Here is an 8,112-nt window from a genome sequence, read left to right as displayed (position 1 = left end):
CTCCATGCCAAGCGCAGACAGGAGCTGTCAGTGTGTTCTAATTAACTGTGATCACGGCTCTGCAGTGTTTGGTATTTGATCCTTATCAGATTACCAATGTGCCCTCTCTGCCTAGACAGCTAAGGTTATTTTTAAGAACAGAAATTCAGTTTTTTTTGAGACAGAGTCTCACTCTGTGCCCTGAGTAGTGTGCTGTGGTATCATAGCTCACAGCAACCTCAAACTCTTGGGCTCAAGTTATCCTCTTGCCTCAGCTGCCTGAGTAGCTGGTACTAGAGGTACCCGCCACAATGCCCTGCTACTTTTTCTATTTTTTTTTTTTTTTCGTAGAGACAGGGTCTCACTTTATGGCCCTCGGTAGAGTGCCGTGGCATCACACAGCTCACAGCAACCTCCAACTCCTGGGCTGAAGCGATTCTCTTGCCTCAGCCTCCCGAGTAGCTGGGACTACATGCGCCCACCACAACGCCCGGCTATTTTTTGGTTGCAGTTCAGCCGGGGCCGGGTTTGAACCGCCACCCTCGGTATATGGGGCTGGCGCCTTACCGAATGAGCCACAGGTGCCACCCTACTTTTTCTATTTTTAGTAAAGATGGGGAGGTCTCCCTCTTGCTCAGGCTGGTCTCAAACTCCTGAGCTCAAGCAATCCATCTGCCTCAGCCTCCAGAGTGCTGGGATTACAGATGTGAGCCACTCAGCCTGGCAGAAATTCAGTTGTATCAAACACTTTTCTGCATTCTGATAGCATCACGTGGATTTGTGTGTGTGTGTGTGTATGTGTTTTGTGTTTTTTTTTGAGACAGTCTCATTATGTCACCCGCGGTAGAGTGCTGTGGCATCACAGCTCACAGTAACTTCTGTTGTGCTTAAGCGATTCTCTTGCTTCAGCCTCCCAAGTAGCTGGGTCTACAGGCGCCCCTACAATGCCCGGCTATTTTTTTGTTGTTGTTGCAGTCGTCATTGTTGTTTAGCAGGCCCCGGCCGGGTTCAGACCCACCAGCCTCAGTGTATGTGGCTGGCACCATAACCACTGTGCTACGGGCACCGAGCAGCATCACACGGTTTGTACCCTTACCTGGGTAATGTGTGAATCTCACTGGGTGTCTGAGGATGCCTGTGGTTTTTGGTAGAAGAACAGGAGGGCAAGAGACAGAGGAAGAAACATCCCAGGGCCCAGCTCCACCGGCCTCCTCAGGACACCTTCCTTGGGCCATGGGGGTTCCTTAGGTTCAACATTGACCTGCTAGGTATCCACTAACTGACAGCCAGTTGTGTACACTCCTGAGTCCGAGACCATCCTGCAAAGCACTTCCTTTCTCTAACCCTCCTGTGACAAGCCTGTATTCCTCCTGCCCTAAATCAGCCCAGGCCAGGGACCCGACAGCTAGGGACAGCTCTGTGCTGACTGTGATTATTCAAAAGAGCCAACCCTAAACCATTTTGTCCTTGGCTTGCCTTGCCACGGAAACCCCTTTGTCTGGCCTGGGCCTCCCCTCCTCCCTCTTGCCTCCCTGTGGCCCTGGGGCATGTCAGGGCCCTCACTCGGGAAACCTCCCTTTCAATGGTGCTTTTTTCAGTCACCTTTGTAGACTGAGCCTGGGCACACGTCGTCCCTTTGGCATCAGGACCTGCAGGCATGGGCAAGAACCTACTCGGAGGTGAACGAGCCCGGCATTGCCAGGCCCCGCACTCCTGTGGGTGGGGGATGGGAGATGAGGAGTGGGGCACACAGGGCTAGGAGCTGTCGGGACACTGGCAGCCTCCAGGCATGGTTGCAAGCAGAGGAAGCGATCTTAGGCTGGCAACGAGTAGTGCACACCTATCCACGTGCACCAGGCCCTGCTTTCTCTTTTAAATGGAAATCTTTCAGATAGAATTGATCAGAACGCATATTACCAGGAGTGCAGAAACCTTTACCCGTATTGCAAACTGTGTACGTCGCGTGTGAAGCCAGTGTGGCATGAGTTCCAGCTATAAATAAGAAGCAGCAAATTTCTTTTTCTTTCTTTCTTTCTTTTTTTTTTTTAGAAACAGGGTCTCACTCTATCATCCTTAGTAGAGTGCTGTGGCATCACAGCTCACAGCAACCTCCAGCTCTTGGGCTTAGGCGATTCTCTTGCCTCAGTCTCCAGAGTAGCTGGGACTACAGGCGCCTGCCATAATGCCCGGCTATTTTTTGTTGCAGTTTGGCCGGGGCCAGGTTGGAACCCATCATCCTCGGTGTATGGGGCTGGCGCCCTACTCACTGAGGCGTCGCCCAAGAAGCAGCAAATTTCAATTAGCCATGCTGGATGCTGGAGGAGAAGTATTTGTATTCCTTCTATAGAAGATGATATAAAGTTATCATGCAATGACATGACTGAACAGTTTGAACCCCCCAAAAATTCAAGCGAAAGTGTTTTGGAGGCGGATCAGGCTGCTAATATTATGTTGCTTTTCTGGATCTCGTATGTTTGTGGTATTTGTCAGCTTTTAAAAACTTTTGTCTTAATTTTTTCTAATTCTAAATAAATACTTGCTGTCACACCTAATTTTGCTTTTGTAAGTTTATATTCTTTTCTTTAAAGGGAGGCCCCACAACACCTGCGTCCCACTTGCCAGATGCCCTGCACCTGCCTCCCCTTGTCAGGCCCTCCTGGCCCCAGGGGTGTGAGCAGCTGGTGGCAGCAAAGGGGCTGTGGAGGGGAGGGAGGGCTGGGAGACCTGAGAAGTGATTGTAACTGTGAGCCCAGGAGGCCTCAGGACAGCCTGTCTCCGAGTTCTCCTGGGATGAGGACTTGTGTGACGGCTGGCAGAGCTCCTAGCAGTGGCCACCTGAGTCACCCATGGCAGCGCTCACTCAGCACCAGGCATGCAGCCGGCCTTGGATTCCCACCTGCCACTATGAAATGAATGGCCCATGCTCACACCCAGGGGTCCATTGCTCCATTAACTCATACAGGCAACTTTGCTGAGTCCCCACCAAGGTCAGCCCCATGCCAGATGCTGGGGATATAAAGAGTTGACTAGACAGGGACTTGTGGAAGAGATGTCCCCAACTAGGGAAGGAGTCAGAGATGGTGACGAGGACATTCTAGTCTCCCGAACATCAGGTCTCAGCCAGAGGAGGTTTGGGAATATCTGGATACAAACTAGTTGTCACAACTAGTGCTGCCAACATCTAGTGGGTGGGGCACGGGGTGCACAGGATGGCCCCCCCAGAGAGTTTCCTGCTCCAAATATCCAAGTGTTTCAAATCCCAAGGTCTGGAGTCCCCCCTGGTGTACCGGGCGTCCAGCTCTGTTGCCAAGGACTTCCCTAGCCCTGACCAGGAGGAGTCTACCCTCTGGGCTCTGAGGCTGTGGGCCCAGCTTCTCACCTGTGCAGGGCCCTCACCCAGAGCCACTGTGACTAACCTGTCCCCAGACCCTTTACCATCCCTGCTCAGCCACATGCCAGGGCCGGGGGGCGGCTCGGCTGCCTGAGGGCATCAAATCCTCACCTGCCCAGGGAGGCCGGTCTGGGGGCAGGATAGCCCCTGGCCCCGTCCTGGTTTGGGGCAGAGGGCCCTGAGTTTGGTAGGGTCTTTCCATGCTGGGGGTCCCGGAGTGTGGGAGGGGTTTTGAGGTTCTACATGACAGACAATCCTCACAGGCCCCAAGGCTGTGTGTCTGGGTCCCCTGGACATGAGACAAGTTGCACTTTGTTTCGTGTACAGGGGCAGAACTGGAGCCGGGCAGAGCCACGGATTAAAATGGAGGGGAAAGCCATGGTTTGAAAGCATCCCCCGGCAGCCCATGCTGGAAACTTAATGCTCCTGTCTGTAGCTGAACATGCTTCGCCTGGGGCCTGATGTGGGGCTGCAGCGACAGCTGGCCCAGGAGAGCAGACATAGCCAGCACAGCCTGACTTTGCGTGAAGTTTTAGATGTACAGGGAGAAAAGTCGGGATGCCCGACTTTCAGGACTTTCAGGATCAGTGTCTTAATCTGATGGGTTTGTCAGCTCTTTGAGTGACCCAGTTGAGATTTGCAGGTTATGTTGAGTCTCCCCAAGTTCATGTGTTGAAGTCCTGACTCCCAGTACCTCAGAACTTCACAGAGGGAATCAGATTGAAATGTTGTCATCAGGATGGTCCTTAAGCCAGTATGACTGGTGCCTTTATAAAAAGGGGACATCTGGTCACAGACAGGGAGAACGCCAGGCACAGAGGAAGGTGGAGACAAAGAGGCCAAGGATGTCCGGAGATGGAAGGAAGCCGGAGAGAGGCCGGGACAGTCCCCCACGAGGGCTTCTCCCTAGGAGGGACCCCACCTTGACCTGGGGTTTCCCACCTCCAGAACTGTGAGGCCTCTGTGCTGTGGTTAAGGTGCCTGCTGTGGCAGCTCTGGGCACTCACAGTCATTGTTGGGGAGTTTCATTTCCACTGTGAGGGAACGTGGAGCTCTAGTCAACACAGCTGATGATCTGATGCTGAGTGCCCCGATGTCTACAACCTACTCTGAAACTCGCCCTCAGTTAAGATGGGTGGACAGATGGTGCAGTGGTGGGCAAGTGGACAGAGATGGATGAAGCAAGTTTAAACCAGCGTCCACAGTCTGTGTGGAGGGCATGCGGGTGTTCACAGAGTGATTCTTTCTATACTTCTGTATGCTTCAAAATTTTAAGTATAAAATGTTGAAAAAGCTTGATGTTTAAGCAGACATTCCAGGAGGGTCTGAATGGCCGAGCGACAGGACAACCGTTAGGACAGGGCTCTCCTCCTATCACTGCTGCGGTGCCCATAGGACACATCGCAGGTGCTGACATGAGCAGGAGGCAGGTCCTGGGAGTAGAAGAGGCAGGAGGAAGACCTCCGGCCCCGTGCCCCTGCTCTGGGTCTGCTTCCACTTTGGCGTCAGGAAAGGGTGGGATTCTGGAGAAATCCAAGTTCAGGGTCTTCTGCTGGGTGTGGCCAGTCTGTTTCTTGGAGGGAGGAGAGGCAGGCTCCACTGCCTTCGCCAACCCTGTCAGGGTCTCCTTAGGGAGGGAACAACTTGGCCCCACCTCTGCCACCTGTACCTCTCAGGGTACTAGGAACCCCGGAGATGCTCATGTACGGAACTGATACCTGCCACTCAACCTGTGCTGTCCTGGGCTGCTCAGGTCAGCCCTGGCCCTCCAGTTCTCTCTCTCTGGATGTGTTCTTTGTCCCGTCACACCTGAGGACCCCACCCAGCTGGACACCCATGGGAGGTAAGTGTGAGGTGAGACTTTGGAGGAGGCTGTGTGGCAACTGCTCTGGGCACGCTGGCATCACTGAAGCTGTGATGGGGGTTCTGGGCTGCTTATTGTGGGTTCACCTCGGACAAGCACAACATTCTTCCCAACCTCTGGGGAACAGAACCTAGACTTCTAGCTGGGGAGAAATCCCGTCAGAGTAACAAACTGTGTCTCCAGCTTCCCTCTGGAACAGCTGAGCGAAGCCAAAAGCAGTTTTGGCTAATGAGTTAAAAGGAGGGGTTTTGCAGCAGGCTTCCAGGAAAACTGCTTAAAAGAGCCAACCTGGGGGGCAGCGCCTGTGGCTCAAGAAGTAGGGTGCCGGTGCCATATGCTGGAGGTGGTGGGTTCAAACCCAGCCCTGGCCAAAAACCACACACACACACACACACAGAGCCAACTCGGCCCAGGAGGACCCTGCGGTGCCCTCACACACACACACACACACACGCGCACACACACACACGCACACACACACAGCCAACTCGGCCCAGGAGGACCCTGCGGTGCCCTTACACACACACACACACAGCCAACTCGGCCCAGGAGGACCCTGCGGTGCCCTTACACACACACACACACACACGCGCGCACACACACACACAGCCAACTCGGCCCAGGAGGACCCTGCGGTGCCTTTACACACACACACACACACACACACACACACACACACACACACAGAGCCAACTTGGCCCAGGAGGATCCTGTGGTGCACTTTTCCTACTTTCTCCTTGGTCCCATTGAGAGAGGACACCTGAGAAGGGTGAGGTCTAGAACAGGTCTTCTCAAGGAGACCACAGGATGCAAGAGGTGTACCAAGAGGATACCTCTCCACGGTGACTCAGCTCTTGGGAATTTGTAAACGTGAAATCCTGTAGTTCTGTAGGGGTTGGAATAGCATCTCCTACGTGATTCAAACTGGCCAATGAGAAGGTACCTGTGGGTTGGAACTTTTTGACTGTCGATAAAAAGAGAAAGACCAAGCCAGTTGGGGAGCGTGGCCATTTGGAATTCTGTGCTGTAAACTCCCAGCTGGCAAATAAAGCCCTTCCTCTTATAAACATGGTGTTTGGGTGCTCTTTATCTCCACTGGGCCTCGTCTTCCTGTAACACTGTGGTTTCGAGGGCTGGAACCCCAGAAGCCCCCTTGGGCCCAGAGGGGCTTTGAGGCTGGAGACTGCTGAGACGGCTGTATGTACATGTGTGCACATGTATGTAAGAGCACCCAAACACCATGTTTATAACACGAAGGGCTTTATTTGCCAACCAGGAGCTTACAGTATAGAAGAATTCCAAATGGCCATGCTGCCCAACTGGCTTGGTCTTCCCTTTTTTATCCACAGTCAAAAAGTTCCAACCCTCAGCAGTATGTACATATATGTGCACTGAGGATGAGGAGGAGCTGGGCAGCAGGTGTCTGGGCCCTGAGGACGTGGTGGAGCTGCCACACCTCCCTGGATCAGTCACCTCCAGATTTATTACTTAGGAGAGAAAAGAGCTCCTGTCTTGCCTGTCCCTTCTGTTGGGACTGCTCTGCTGTGTGCAGTCAAACCAGGCCACTGGGATGGGTGTTGGTGATACTCATCAACCCTGCCAGAGATTCTGCGACTACTCTTTATCAGGGGAAAACAGAGGCGCAGAGAGGGTAAGGTACGTGCTCAAGTCACACAGCTGGAAAGGGGGAGTGAGACCCAGAGCTGCCTGGCACAGATTCCTGCCATGACATTTCTCAGGGCACCTGGCTGGGGGCCACCTGGTGCTTCCCTGAGTCACAGTGGCCAAGCTATGACAGCTACTCCAAGCCACCAAAGGCAGCTGGAGGGGTGGCAGTACATGGGAGACACACCATTGCCCTGGAGCCAGGCTGGTGAGTATGGGAGGACCTTCTCTCACCTGTTTGGACTGATGGAGAAATAAGATACAGGCAACAGATAGGTAAGAACAAAATAGTCTTGAATGTGCCCAGCCAGTCTAGCCCACCCATGTTGAATCTTCCCTCTGGGCACTGGGATTGCTGAGCCAGAGGCTCACCTGGGCTCACCTGCCACCGGAAGAGCAGACCAGCAGGGCGAGACTCCAAGGACAGGCAGCCTGAGAGGGGAGCCTGAGGGCTGGGCGGCAGCAGTGTCCTCCTACAGCTCTCTGGATTCAGCTGCAGGGCTGGAGGGGTGGGCTATTCAGAGCCTGCCTGGGTCCCCAGCACACTAACCAGGAACACCCCAGGCCATTCCAGGCCCAGAGAATGGCAGATGTTTTGCTGCCCAGGCAGAGCTGCCTGAGGGAGGAGAGGTTAGGTAGCAGCTTATTGCTCCCACCCACACCCCAGCTGCTCCCTCAGGGGCCCTGCCCTTGCTGTGCAGGCAAAGGTGACACCATGTCCTCTAACATGGGCCCACCCAGCTTCCCAGGTGGGCTTGGACAAGCCCTGTTGGGTAGCCTGGGGACTCTGCACAGCCCCAGAGGCCCTCTGAACTGTTTGGGGCTGGAGGACTTGGCTTTGACATGAGGCACCTCCCCATGTTCCAAAGTTCCACTCACCCAGCCTGGTCACACAAAGCCCCCTGCTCAGCTAGGCAGGTGCTGGTGAGTGGCCAGAGATCACCTCCCTAGGGCTGTCAGGTCAGAAATGGAACATGGGCAGGCTCAGAACCCTTCCCCAAATTCACAGTCAGAGGGGACAGAATGCGAGCAAGAGGCTGGGGGTCCCCGGGGCTGGCAGCAGAGGTGTTGCTGCATTGGCTTGGTCTGTCTGCACTCCCCAGCAGCCACCCTGAGGCCTGCCCAGGACCCTCTCACCTGCTAGAAAGTGGCCAGCGATGCTGATGGCTCAGGCTCTTACTTGGCGTCTCTCTAGCAGCTGCCCCTCTGTTTG

This window comes from Nycticebus coucang, chromosome 23, assembly GCF_027406575.1.
Source record: "Nycticebus coucang isolate mNycCou1 chromosome 23, mNycCou1.pri, whole genome shotgun sequence".
In the NCBI taxonomy this organism is placed as follows: domain Eukaryota; kingdom Metazoa; phylum Chordata; class Mammalia; order Primates; family Lorisidae; genus Nycticebus; species Nycticebus coucang.
The sequence above is the reverse complement of the archived record's forward strand: the minus strand, read 5'-3'. Positions refer to the sequence as shown.